Source organism: Ranitomeya imitator, chromosome 4, assembly GCF_032444005.1.
Source record: "Ranitomeya imitator isolate aRanImi1 chromosome 4, aRanImi1.pri, whole genome shotgun sequence".
Taxonomy (NCBI): Eukaryota; Metazoa; Chordata; class Amphibia; order Anura; family Dendrobatidae; genus Ranitomeya; species Ranitomeya imitator.
This window is the reverse complement of record NC_091285.1, coordinates 454,650,555-454,666,417: the sequence shown is the minus strand read 5'-3', so window position 1 is coordinate 454,666,417 and position 15,863 is coordinate 454,650,555.

Below are 15,863 nucleotides of genomic sequence, written 5' to 3'. Positions count from 1 at the left end.
TGGTGGCTAAATTTTGCAGAACAAGCTATAGTTTTCATTGACATAATTCATTTTACTACACAATATACTGAAAAATGGGAAAACAATTACAAGAGCACAGAAATGCTAAAAAAATATAAAAATCTCAATTTACAATTTTTTTATTTTTAGGTGATTCTTTGAGTGGTAAAACATGACATGGAAACCTGATTCTACCGGTCATAATGATTTCCTACCAATTGCGGACTTACATTATCTTGGCCGCATTAAGAGACCCATATAAATATGTTTAAAAATTCATTCTTTATTTAACATCAAAATTAAAATTTTTATAAACAAGACCAAACATAACTAAACAAAGTGTCCAATGAAATGGATAGGATAGGCACACACCTATATATAATATTGATATTTAGTCCAAATTGGATCCATACAAATATCACTGCCCAATGAGGTGTAGTTAATAATGTCCTTTAAGAATCTCTAGTTGTGATGAATTACACATATATTAGAGGGCAATATATATAATAAAACATATAGCAATGCCGCACATACAACCGCTGGATATCCATGATCCTATACTAATTAGATACTGTCAAAAACATGTAACTAGGATGTCAGGCTCAGCAAGGTAATATGCGGCTATAACAGTGCAAAATCCATAGATTACTTACACAATAAAAGCACCCAAAAGAGGCAGTGGTATGAGGTGAGAGCCCACCAATCCTTCCATGTGCGCCCCGACGCGCGTTTCACCCGTAAGCTTCTTCCGGGGGCGTATAGGATATATAAATATCAATATTATATATAGGTTTGTGCCTATCCGATCCATTTCATTGGACACTTTGTTTAGTTATGTTTGGTCTTGTTTAAAATTTTTTTAATTTTGATGTTAAATAAAGAATTAATTTTTAAACATATTTATATGGGTCTCTTCATGCGGCCAAGATAATGTAAGTCCGCAATTGTTAGGATATTAATTGGAAGTGCCATAATTGGAGATTTTTCGAGGACTATTTGATAGCATACGGTCATAATGATTGCAAATTTACATATTTTTTATTTAGTTACTGGAAAAAAGTCAGATTTTTGTAAAAAAAATGGGTTTCTGTCGCATTTTAATGTTCTGACACTTGTAACATTTCTACTTTTCCATCAATGGAGCTGTGTGAGGGCTTATTTTTGAGTGGCATGCTAATGTATTCATTAATATAATTTTGGGGCACATATAATATTTTGGTTGCTTGTTATTGTATATTTTTTAGGGAGGAGTGGAGACTGAAAAATTCAAAATTGTTTTCTTTTTTCATTATGGCATTTACTGATCAGGTTAATTAATTGTATATTTTGATAGATCGGGCTTTTACCGATGTGACTATACCAAATAGGTTTAAATTTCATCAGGAGTGTAGTTTCGAAAATGTGATAACTTTTTGGGTTTTTCTGCTGTTTTGGCACCATAGCGGCTCTCTAAATACAATATTGTGTCCGCAATCTATTCTTGCTAAATCTGAGCTCGAAAAGTCAAATCCTTCGGTTCTGAACTTGGCATGTGCCCAAACAGTTGTTTTTCTCCGAATATGGGGCATTGGTATACTCAGGAGAAATTGCACAACGAATTGGGTGGTCCATTTTCTCCTGTTACCATTGTGAAAATGACAAATTTGGAGCCAAAGCAACATTTTAGGGAAAAAAAACACATAATTTTTCATTATTTTCTTCCACTCTGCAATTATTCCTGTGAACCACCTAAATGGTTACCAACCTTCCTGAACGCAGTTTTGAGTACTGAGAGGTGTGCGTTTTTTACAATAGAGCCTTGTTGGGGAGTTTTCTGACATGCAGGACCCTCAAAGTCACTTCAGAAGTGAATTGGTCTTAAAAAAATAGAAATTGTAACTTTTGTTGGAATTATGAAAAATTATGGCAAATTTTTTAACTCTTCTAACTACCTAACGAAAAAAAAAAATCAAGAATGATGCCAACATAAAGGAGACATGGAAAATGTTATTTCTTAATTATTTTGTGCAGTATGACTATTTGTTTTAGGTCTCCCAAACCTCTGCCTACCTATTCACATACCCGATGCCTTTTTTAATTAGTAAGCCTGGTGTAGCGTCATACACGAATCATGTTGCAATGAAGATGACCAATTAAAAACATGTTAGCAGGTGGAAGGAGTTTGACAGGGCTTTGATCCAGCGATTCCGACTACTGATGTGGCGACTTGACCTGAGTTTTGCAAATCTTTTGATAACCTGTAAGAAGTATGTATGTATGCATTCATATACAGGGTGGGCCATTTATATGTATAGACCTGGGTGGGCCATGTATATGGACACACCTAAATAAAATGGGAATGGTTGGTGATATCAACTTCCTGTTTTGGCACATTAGTATATGGGAGGGGGAAAACTTTTCAAGATGGGTGGTGACCATGGCGGCCATTTTGAAGTCGGACATTTTGGATCCAACTTTATAAATGGCCCACCCAGGTGTATCCATATGAATGGCCCATCCTGTAAATCAGAAAAATAACGTTACTTTTGGCTGATTTATCTAGCACTTCCAGTGTGAATTTCAATGACTTGCAGTCATCTGCTCTGCGAACGTATAAATGGTAAATAAATATATAGGTAAACATACATATAAATATGTATACATATATATATATATATATATATATATATGCATATTGAATATTATACCAGTCACATACTATCCTGTGTATAACATCTGATATGTGTGCACATATGTTGCCATTATATGATGTAGTGTGACTACAAACAATAGATCATATACTGTACATGTTATATACGGAATAGTAAGTGTTTGTATAAATCATGCTATGTCTTCAGACATCAGATAGTATACCCGCCACATATTATCCTGTATAAATCATCAGATGTCTGTGCAAATAGTATATTACATACAGTAATGGTCCCCAACCTTTCTTACCATGAGAAACACTTTCGGTTCTGAGAGATCCAATTACTGTTAAAATGACAGTCAAAGCTTCACCTCAGAAACCACCTGCATTGTAGGCAGTATATTTACAACTAGAGTTTCCCACTTTACCTCCATTCTGAATTGTCTTCTGATTCACTGCCACCACACTATTACATTCCACTTCAGCACCCCTCTAACTAATAGTGTCTCCCTATTGTAAGGAATTTGAGAAGCCAAATACATCGCTGTTTAACTGTTTAACTCCATATGAGCATGGGTTTATGAGAAATCGCTCCTGTCAAACCAATCTAATCAGTTTTTATGAAGAGGTAAGCTATAGGCTGGACCACGGTGAGTCATTGGACGTGGTATATCTCGATTTTTCCAAAGCGTTTGATACCGTGCCGCACAAGAGGTTGGTACACAAAATGAGAATGCTTGGTCTGGGGGAAAATGTGTGTAAATGGGTTAGTAACTGGCTTAGTGATAGAAAGCAGAGGGTGGTTATAAATGGTATAGTGTCTAACTGGGTCGCTGTGACCAGTGGGGTACCGCAGGGGTCGGTATTGGGACCTGTTCTCTTCAACATATTCATTAATGATCTGGTAGAAGGTTTACACAGTAAAATATCGATATTTGCAGATGATACAAAACTATGTAAAGCAGTTAATACAAGAGAAGGTAGTATTCTGCTACAGATGGATCTGGATAAGTTGGAAACTTGGGCTGAAAGGTGGCAGATGAGGTTTAACAATGATAAATGTAAGGTTATACACATGGGAAGAAGGAATCAATATCACCATTACACACTGAACGGGAAACTACTGGGTAAATCTGACAGGGAGAAGGACTTGGGGATCCTAGTTAATGATAAACTTACCTGGAGCAGCCAGTGCCAGGCAGCAGCTGCCAAGGCAAACAGGATCATGGGGTGCATTAAGAGAGGTCTGGATACACATGATGAGAGCATTATACTGCCTCTGTACAAATCCCTAGTTAGACCGCACATGGAGTACTGTGTCCAGTTTTGGGCACCGGTGCTCAGGAAGGATATAATGGAACTAGAGAGAGTACAAAGGAGGGCAACAAAATTAATAAAGTAGATGGGAGAACTACAATACCCAGATAGATTAGCGAAATTAGGATTATTTAGTCTAGAAAAAAGACGACTGAGGGGCGATCTAACAACCATGTATAAGTATATAAGGGGACAATACAAATATCTCGCTGAGGATCTGTTTATACCAAGGAAGGTGACGGGCACAAGGGGGCATTCTTTGCGTCTGGAGGATAGAAGGTTTTTCCGCCAACATATATATATCCTTTACTGTTAGGGCGGTGAGAATCTGGAATTGCTTGCCTGAGGAGGTGGTGATGGCGAACTCAGTCGAGGGGTTCAAGAAAGGCCTGGATGTCTTCCTGGAGCAGAACAATATTGTATCATACAATTATTAGGTTCTGTAGAAGGACGTAGATCTGGGGATTTATTATGATGGAATATAGGCTGAACTGGATGGACAAATGTCCTTTTTCGGCCTTACTAACTATGTTACTATGTTACTATGCTCTTAAACATCTTAAAGTAATATAATGCATTGCCATGTTTGATATGTGGTTTTCCTATTTTGTGGCCTGTAGCACTTACAGTGTCTTGCAAAAGTTTCAGTTTTTGAATTTCCACAAAAATTAAAAAATAACCAATAAATTTTGTTCAACTTCACAATTGTGTTCCACTTGTAGACTCTTCACCAAAAATGTTATGTTTGAAGCATGATATGTGGGAAAAGTTTGAAAAGTTCCATGGAGCCGAATATTTTCGCAAGGCACTGTGTATATATATATATATATATATATATATATATATATATCAATATATTAGATGGTGGCCTGATTCTAACGCATCAGGTATTCTAGAATATGTATGCAGTTTATTTATGAAGATTTCAGAATAATGCAATGAATACACAGGATTTGGCCGGCCAGGCGCGACCAATCAGCGAAGAGTGGTTTAAATCCTGCGCCAATTCGCGGCCGGACTGTGTGTGTCGCTGATTGTTCATGGCGGGCGCGACTAATCAGTGAAGCCAGGGCCAGCTCCAGGTTTTTGAGGGCCCTGGGTGAAAGAGTCTCACAGCCCACGTAACATATAACACAGCCCATGCAGTACATAGCACAGCCACGTAGTATATAGCACAGCCACATAGTATATAGCACAGCTACATAGTATATAACACAGCCACGTAGTATGTAGCACAGCCACATAGTATATAGCACAGCCAACGCAGTATATAACACTGCCCACGCAGTATATAACACAGCCCATGTAGTATATAGCACAGCCACGTAGTATATAGCACAGCCACGTAGTATATAACACAGCTACATAGTATATAGCAAAGCCACGTAGCATATAGCACAGCGACGTAGTATATAGCACAGTCTACATAGTATATAACACAGCCCACGCAGTATAAAACACAGCCCACGCAGTATAAAACACAGCCCACGCAGTATATAACGCAGTCCACATAGTATATAATACAGCCACATAGTATATAGCACAGCCACGTAGTATATTGCACAGCTACGTAGTTTTTCAGTGCAGAAAAGAGATCTGTATGGTTGACACAAAAAGGGTGTTATAAATGTGGGGGGAAAAGTGCACCCTGTGTAGACATATGGAGAGAACAAATGAATTTTGTAATGGTATGACCAACAAGAAATATTTGTTTAAGGCATTTATTAATTGTAACACCACACACGTTGTTTACATGACGATGTGCATGGTGTACAATAAGTACTACATAGGGTGCACAGTGAGACCCCTTAAGAAAAGAATTGGAGAACATACCGGTATTATGGCTGCAAAGCCTGATGGCACTGTCAATCGTCGGGGATTGTCGGGACTTTCCAAACATTTTCGGGAGAATCATAATGGAGATGTAAGTTCCCTGGGGGTTAAAGACATAGAGAGGGTCAGGAAGCCAGCCAGTGGTGGGGACTGGGAGCGTACTTTGAGGTGTAGGGAAGCCTATTGGATAATAAAGTTGGAAGCGAGATTCCGTGCAGGGCTAAATTATCGCAGTGACATTAGCTATTTTTATTAATAGCGGCTGGCAGTTCGAGTGTATATATTATTGTACATTTTTTTTGTGATTAGCAGCAGACACATTGCAGCGGATACTCAGCTATGACATATAGCACACACAAGCACATCATATACAAATTGTACTGGATATTATTGTAGCAGATGTATAGCTGTGATACACAGCATACATAGGCTACATTGGATGTTATTGGGGCAGAGGCTCAGCTATGATACACCGCATACATGGGCTGCATTGGGTGATATGGTAGCAGATTCTCAGCTGTGATGTGCAACATACAGGCTATTATTTATTTCTTTTTCTCTTTATGCTATTGCAGCAGATGCTCAGCTTTGACATATAGCACATACAAACATATATCGCATACAGATTGTGCTGGTCATTACTGTAGCAGATCTATAGCTGTGATACACAGCATACATAGGCTACATTGGATGTTATTGAGGCGGAGGCTCAGCTATGATACACAGCATACATGGGCTGCATTGGGTGATATTGTAGCGGATGCTCGGCTGTGATACACAGTGTGCAGTGGCTGCAATAGATGATATTGTAACGGATGCTCAGCTGTGAAATATAACATACACAGATTGTACTAGATGTTATTGTAGTATATGCTCAGCTGTGATACACAGCACAAATAGACCGCAGTGGATGTCATTGTACTAGATGCTCAGCCGTGACATATATAATATTTAGGTTGCATTGGATATTATTGTAGCAGATGCTTAGCTGTTATCCACAACACACAGGCTAATCCACAGAGTTGTTATATTGAGTCAGTAGGGATATCTCTCACAAACTTATTTTGTCAAGCAACAGGTGTACATGGTTTTACTTAATGGAATGGGTATATAAGGATGTTTTTATGCATTTTTCATATGCCTATGACTAAGAACTTTGTTTGAATCGTGTCAGGCGTTTAAGGGTTACGTCCCCACATGATGTTTTTTTCTTGACAAGAAAATAAAGTACTGAAGATTTTATGAAGAGACACCTGGTGCTGGAACTTTTTCCTTTCCCTTTTGCTGTTGCTGTTGAGTGGTATCCAGCCACTTGTTCCTGGCACCTGTGTTCAATTGTATTCCGGTAAGGCACCACTAATCCTTTTCCCTGCTCACTGTATGATGTTGGACGTAGTATATAGCACAGTCTACGTAGTATATAGCACAGCGACGTAGTATATAACACAGCCCACGCAGTATATAACACAGCCCACGCAGTATATTGCACAGTCATGCAGTATATAACACAGCCCACGTAGTATATAACACAGCCCTTGTAGTATATAGCAGTGTGGGCATCATATCCCTGTTAAAAAAACGATTAAAATAAAAAATAGTTATATACTCACCTTCTGGCGGCCCCCGGATCCAGCCCAGGCCTATAGCTCCTCGCGAATCTCAGTTCCCAGTAATGCCTTGCGGCAATAACCCATAATCATGTAGCGGTCTCGCTGGTGTCTCCACCTAGCATTTTTGGCGGACTTTAGAGACCCCATCACGGTGCAGGGATTCTCTGCCAGGCCATGAAATGCCGCAGCCCTCTTTGTTGTGGTCGTGCAGTGATTCGCTTGGCTGTACAGCATCATCCCGAGTATAAGAGACCTGGCGCCGCCCTGCTCGCTGCATTCTGTTCCTGTTTCAGCGAGAGTAGGGAGAGCTGGTGCCGAAATAGGGTCAGAATCGTGGGTTTTAGAGGTAGTGTAGGCCTGCAACTCTTACATCCACAACTCCTGAGAAACAACAGTCCTTTTTAGGGCTAATTTGTGGGTCTTGATATTGCAGCGCTAGGTAGGCAGGGCACGGCATATCCACATCAGTGCAAGGCCTGCAGGCACTGTATGTGCGATCATAGCTTCCCCTGCATCTCTCCCAAAGCTCCATAACTGTCTGCTGCCGCTGCAGCTTCTTTACTATATATATAGTTGGATTTTTTTTTCCAAAAATTCACCCCCCCCCAATAAAAATATACAGTCTGTTCTGTCAGACTGAGGCCTGTTGAAAAATCATAGTTTGTCAGGCATACGTAGCATAGTTGTGTGTGCTAGCCTTGAGCCATATTTCTTTTTGTGCGTTTTTTCAATTCACCGAAAAAGGCCTCATATATCGCTCCGAGTTTGGTCATTGTAGGCCGGTGTACTTATTTTTTGTCTGTCTGATACGCAAATTCTATACAGCACTATTTTGCAGATCAAACCATAATAAAGGCCACATATTTGGCAGTGTGGTATTTCCGTGACAGCTGTCATATATCTGCGTGCTCCAAGTTTTTGCATTGTAGGCCGGTGTATCTCTTTTTTTTGCTGTCCGATAATCTAATTCTATGCAGCAGTATTTTGCATCTTTAAAAAAAAAACAGGCCACATATTTGTCAGTATGGTATTTCCGTGACAGCCATCATAAATCTGCGTGCTTCAAGTTTGTCATTGCAGGGCAGGAGGCATCTTTGCATGCACCATGGACAGGGGGATTTGCTTGCACGCACAACATTGGAAGAAGCAGTGGTATCACCAGCAGACACTGTTCATGGAGCCTTGTGTTCAACCAACAAAGTCAGGTGCTTTGCTGCCATGTGCCTGATCATGCTTGTGGTTGTTAGGATGGGAGTTTTGCTACCCCTGCTGATGCGGGCCTGGCTGTTGGTGCAAATGGCCTTCTGGGGGTTATCGGCAGAGTCTTTAAAAAACAACCTGGGTCTTACGGCGACATTCAGTGTCTCCCTCTCCCACACCACCTCCTGACTTCGACCACGGTCTTTCGGTGTTCCCAAGGCTCAGTTCTAGGACCCCTACTATTCTCCATATACACCTTCGGCCTGGGACAGCTGATGTAATGGCACGGTTTGCAATATTATCAGTACGCCGATGACATGCAGATCTACCTATCTGTACCTGACATTACCTCCTTACTGACCCAAATCACATGTCTTGCCGCTATTTTATCCTTCTTTTATGCTTGCTTTCAAAATGTGGACATGGACAAAACAGAATACATCATCTTTCAACCATATCAGGCTAAATAGGCATACGAGCTGTGTATGCATCATTCGGTACCACTTTAGTAAGAGGGAAAGTTTGCCCAAGAGAAAATGATTTTCCAGACATTCACGGCCTTTTTTGCACATTTTTTGCAGCTGTAATCTTCATAATCTTGGTATGTATGTGGTAAATTAATTTCAAAGTCGTCATCAATACCATCATCATCCATATCTTGTAAAGAGGAAATCTGGTGTTTCCCAGGGTTGTGGTTATCTACGCTTAGTGTCATTCCTTTAATAGTGTTTGTTACACTAGAACAAATAATTTTCGACTGTGACATTTGGATATTATTGGTAATATGTGTGGGTGAAGATGAAGAAGCTTGTGCCACGTGTGTGTTTATATTTACGGACGGTGAACTCCTCTTTTTTTCAATCAAATAAATTTGTATTAAAGCATATGACATGCAGTAACACAGTCTGACACATTTTCCAGACAGGTACCACTAATACAAAACCAATTAATACATTTTCATTTTACGAAAACAGGACCCTCACCCCAGTCCCTTACCATTATCCAATACAACCAACTGACAACATCACCTCTTGAAAATTGTACAACAGCACATGTTAAAGTCCCTCCAGAAGCAACTAAACAACCCCATTCTAAAAAGAAAAAGCGACAAAGATCAGCTCACCTCCTCTCAGTCCAACCGCGCGGATCATGCAGTGTTGCAAGTAGTATGAAGGTGAAGCAGAAGTCCAGTGTGGGTGATATCCATAAAAAATACCTTTTATTCCATTTTCATTAAAAGCACATTAGTCCAAAATCCATCTTTAAATCCAGAGACACAAAAACGGGTGATTCCTATCAGTGACAGTCACAGGCTTAAAGTGCATTTAAAATCATACGCGTTTCAACGGTCGTGCCGCCTTAGTCATTGTGATGTGAGTCACAATGGAATAAAAGGTATTTTTTTTTATGGATATCACCCACACTGGACTTCTGCTTCACTTACCCCCATTCTACTCTGCAATAACTCAGCAGATGCCACGCCTGGGTAATCCATCCATCCGCCCCACACATTTTCAAATTTTGTATTCTGGCCTCTCTTGATGTAGATATTCCTTTCCATAAAGAAAATAAAATTAATGTTATAATAAATTCCTTTTTCCCTGGCGGATTTTCATCCATCCAGTAAATCGCAATAAGCTTTCTCGCAGCATACAACAATCTTGCAATTATCAACCTTACACATTCGTCCATTGCAATATCATCCAGACAACCCAGAAGGCAAGTCAGCGGGTTACGCACCACATTTACCCCTGTCAGCTCTTGAATCAAGTTAAGCACCTTCACCCAAAAGGGTTGGATGCGAGCGCAGGACCAAATCATATGTATCAAATCTGCATCATCATCAACGCACCTTGGGCATTTTGAGTCACCTCTCAGTCCTGCCTTTCTCATCCATGCCGTGGTCCTACACACCCTATACACCAGGTATAACTCCGACACCCTCTTAGCCACACTCAAGGATGCCCTGGGGATGTATTGAAGCATAGACTCCCTCTGGGACTCCGACAAAGGACCCACGTCTGCCACCCCTTATTCATTTAACCTTAAGGGACATTCCAATAAAAAGGTATCCATCAGACCCCTGTACATCATGGTACTGAACCCCGTCGTACTCCAGAGGCCCGATAAGATTCATCAAGCTATCGGACTGCAGAATCACGCGCGACCCCTCCTTTTGACAATTTAGGGCATGTCTCAACTGCAAATATTGAAAGAACATCTTCTGGGACAAAGGAAACTCAGTCCTAAGTGTCTCGAATGTTTTAATAACATCCCCATCAAGCAACTGAGACACGAACCAAACGCCAATGCGCCTCCACTGACCCAACCCTGCAATCTCATGAGCTCTGCCAACCTAGAATCAAACCAAATCGGCTTATATCTCATAAATTCCGTTACTCCCCTCCAATACTTAATTTTCTGCCAGACTTTCTCCATCAAAGCTATTGTTGGGAATTGTTTGGGGTTAATTATGAATCTGCCTGCTTCCAGACTGGCTAACAATGGGCCTTTCCTTACCGCGTGTTCAATGATTATCCCCGTTTAAGCGCTCTGTTCCGGTTCTCCCAATCCTACCATATGCTGGCATTGAGATGCTATATAGTAAATCCATGGACCGCCAGACCACCCTCATCCTTTGCCCTTAGCAGATGTTCCAATTTGATGTGCGCCAGGCCATCCTTCAAAATTATTAAATTTAGTCTGAGGCAGCCACACTGGAGCATTATGCAATATGTATAGGAGCTGAGGCATACGTATCATTTTGATCAAATTTACTCTTCCTGCAACCAACAGAAATAGCTTCTTCTAGGCCCCAATCCTCTGCTTGAACTTCCCAAGCATAGGAGTCAGGTTAAGCCGCGAATAGGAGTCAGGTGGAGCCGCACATAGTCCTCTATTTTGCCCAAAACCAGATATTTAAACTCATGTACCACCCTTAAGGGAACCCCAGGGTCTGGTGTCAGAGGAGCCACCGCGTCCATGGGCAACAACACAGTCTTATCCCAATTGATAATCGGAAAGAGCCCCAAACTTTTTATGCTGTTCATAACAGCCCCCAAAGACTACTGCACATCTTCCAAGAACAGTAACACGTCTTCCGCATACAGGGCAATCTTTTCTTCATAGTTTCATAGTAACATAGTAACATAGTAACATAGTTAGTAAGGCCGAAAAAAGACATTTGTCCATCCAGTTCAGCCTATATTCCATCATAATAAATACCCAGATCTACGTCCTTCTACAGAACCTAATAATTGTATGATACAATATTGTTCTGCTCCAGGAAGACATCCAGGCCTCTCTTGAACCCCTCGACTGAGTTCGCCATCACCACCTCCTCAGGCAAGCAATTCCAGATTCTCACTCATTCTCAGTTTCCATATCTAAATCCCTTTATGTCCCTATACCTCCATATCGCCGCCGCCAAGGGCTCAACAGCAATTACAAGCAAGAGAGGAGACAAGGGGCACCCCTGCCTCTTTCCCCTATACACAGAGAAATCCCACGACAAGAGCCGATTTACCCATATCCTGGCTCTTGGGGAGGCATATAACAATTGCACCCAAATTATAAATCTCTCACCAAAACCCATAGCCTTCATAACCGACCACAAATAATGCCATCCCAGACTATCAAAAGCCTTAGCGGTGTCTAAAGACACAACAACCCTCTGACCCATATTGTCTGACTTTACCTGCATATTGAGAAACAATAGTCTAAGATTACATGCTGTAGAAATATTGGGCAGAAAACCGGACTGCTCCCGGTTTATTAGTGTCGTTATCACCTTGTTAAGATGATTAGCCAACATTTTTGCCAAGATTTTGATCTCTATGGTTAATAATGAGATTGGGCGATAAGAAGCCGGATCCGTCGGATCCTTACCCTGTTTTGGCAACCCTTACATTATTGCCTCAGGCATGGACCGCGACAACTCACCCTCCACCAGACCAGCAGCATACACCTCCAACAAAGCGGGAAGCAATACCTAGTCTTACATTTTATTTACACCTCCCCTGGGATACTATCCACCCCTGGGCCTTTATCATTAGGCATAGAGGCTAGTGCGGCGTCAAGCTCCTCCAAATTAAATGGCACTTCAAGAAGTCCCTGATCAACCGTACAAAGTATAGGAAGCTGAACCTCTGCCAGAAAACCATTCACCTCCTCCAACATTGGTTGTACCCAAGATTTAGAAAGATCCGAATAATACTCCGTCATCACCTCCAAAATTGCCCCGCAACCAGTATGCTCCGACCCATCCTTTCCCTTCAAAGCAACTATATGTGTGGAGTCTCTCTGTGCCGCCAGTATTCTAGAAAGGAGATGACCCGCCTTGTTCCCCTCCTCGTGCACTCCTCTTTAAACTTAGTTGTTCACAAGCATCCATCAGTTTGTTTGGTTTTCCTCCAACACTGATCTGCTTTCTATAATTCAGCATCTCACGAACATGTTGCACTTTGCCCTTTAGACACACACGTGCGTCTTTGGTTTGCCAACATATTTTTGACCGGCATTTTTTAGGCCGAGTCAAACACGTGCATCTGTTACACCGATCTTCTGATGAGCATGAAACACATTCTGGTAATTGGTGGTGGTTAAACGACTAATCATTGTAGGCTGTATCCTGAATCTCGTACCTCCCATAGCCACCGCTGTTATTTATCATGTACGTTCCCATTCCTGTCATCACCATGCCCCTTTTCCTGACCACTTCACCCAACGATTCATCCACCATATTTTTACTACAAACCTGCACCTTCCCAGCAGCAACTGTGTAGGAAACCACTTTACAATTTTGGAAGGTGTTCATGATGCCCATAAACAGTTTTTTTTTTTTTAAAATTGCCACCCCAAGAGGAAATGTTTGTCAGCCCATGCACTTAGTGTATGGGCATTACAATTGTAGGAGACACAATCCTTTACATTGGGCTGAGATTTTAATGAGGCCTTCAGCAATGTCTCCTCATATTCCACCACTAGAACACCAGGGTTCACGTGTTCCCTGCTGCTACAGAAAGTCAATTTTGGGGTGTCTAGGATCCACATGAACAATTTTCTACAAATTAGCCACCTATGAGCAAATGCTTGTCAGGCCATGCACTCTATTACAATTCTTAGAGACCACACCCCTACATTGGGCCTACTTCTTAACTCTGTCTCCTGCAATGTGTCCTTTACCTGCCATTGGATGACAAGGGTTAACGTGCTCTGTACAGTGCATTTTGGGCAAGGGGGCTGTGATGTCACTCTTTTATTTTTTTTAAAAAGACCCCACATTGGGGAATTGGGCATGACATTCCATTGGGCCGACTTCTTAACTCTGTCTCCTGCAATATGTCCTTTAACTGCCACTAGATCACCAGGGTGAACGTGCTCTGTACGGTGAATTTTGGGTAAGGGGGCTGTGATGGCACTCTTATTTTTTTAAAAAGACCCCACTGAATTGGGCATGACAGCTTAGGGCGAAATGCGCGTCGGGGCGCATGAGGAAGGCACGGATATCTCGCACCCTGCACCCCTTTTTTGGTCTATTTGGAAACAGCTGGCCTAAGGTATTTGATGATGCGTATATGTATATTGTACCTTAATTAAGGTTGGCACCCTTTTTACTTGGGGACATGAGATATTGAATACAATATGCTGGGGTATATTTAAGACCCATGTAACCCATAATGGTGTTTACATTTTACATAATATGATCCCTAATGGTGCTGTAACTCTATAATACAACATACCATATCACCCTGGGTGGCTAAGTTTTTGTGGCCATATAACCCTCACTAGTACTGAAATTATATGAGATATTACAACATTCAAGTGTGAGGTTGTATTGATGCCTCAAACTTACCGTATCAATATATCTGTATTTTGGAGTGCGATTTATGGTGTCCTTCAGTAACACTCTGCTTTTGTGATGTCCTTTCTGTCTTGTGGAATGTTTTAACCCCTTAATCCCATATGACGTACTATCCCGTCCAGGTGACCTGGGACTTAATTCCCAGTACGTCATATGCGATCGGCCGCGCTCACGGGGGGAGCGCGGCCGATCGCGGCCGGGTGTCAGCTGCCTATCGCAGCTGACATCCGGCACTATGTGCCAGGAGCGGTCACGGACCGCTCCCGGCACATTAACCCCTGGCTTTCTAGGTAATTTCCCACGATCTATGAACAGCCAGCAGAGGGCGCCTCACCGCAAATGAAGCTAAATATAGATCATTGATCTATTTTTAGCCTCATTCCCTGGGGTTTTGCAGCGAGGAGCAGCCTGCATTAGCACAGCTCCTTGCTGCAAAATGTTTTAACCCCTTCAGAAGGATTTACATCGTTGGACGTTACAGATCTGCGGAGGGTAAGTATATTGTTGGTTTATTATGTTTTTTTACTCACAGAACGAGGGTCTTCAGTGACTGGATTGGGCGTTGAATAAAATACTGCAACCACCATTGTTTTTATTTCATTAAAATAATTTTAAAAAATGTGTTTGTGTTTTATTTAACCCTTTACTAGTATTGGATTAATAATGGATAGGTGTCATAATTGACGCCTCTCCATTATTAATTAGGCTTAATGTCACCTTACAATAGCAAGGTGGCATTAACCCTTCATTACCCCATATCCCACCGCTACACGGGAATGGGAAGAGAGTGGCCAAGTGCCAGAATAGGCGCATCTTCCAGATGTGCCTTTTCTGGGGTGGCTGGGGGCAGATATTTTTAGCCGGGGGGGGCCAATAACCGTGGACCCTCTCCAGGCTATTAATATCTGCCCTCAGTCACTGGCTTTACTACTCTGGCGGAGAAAATTGCGCGGGAGCCCACGCCAATTTTTTCCGCCATTTAACCCTTTATTTTAAGAGCTAGAACGGCCAAATTTTGCAGATACACACTACTGACATTAGTAGTGTGGAATCTGCAAAAAAAATGGAGAGAAGACATGGTTTACTGTATGTAAACCATGTCTCAAATCATGTCGGGTTTTAGGAAGGAGAAGGAAAAAGCCGGTAATTGAATTACCGGCTTTCAAGCTGTCTAGCGCTGGAATAAATATTAATATATATACATATATGTGTCTCACTGACATATATATATATATATATACCTATTCTATGTGTACACATTTATTCTACCTATTCTACTGTAAGCTGTCAGTGTGATTTTACTGTACACCGCACTGAATTACCGGCTTTTCTCTCTAATATATGTGTCTACTGACATATATATATATATATATATATATATATATATATATATATATATATAGACAGTATA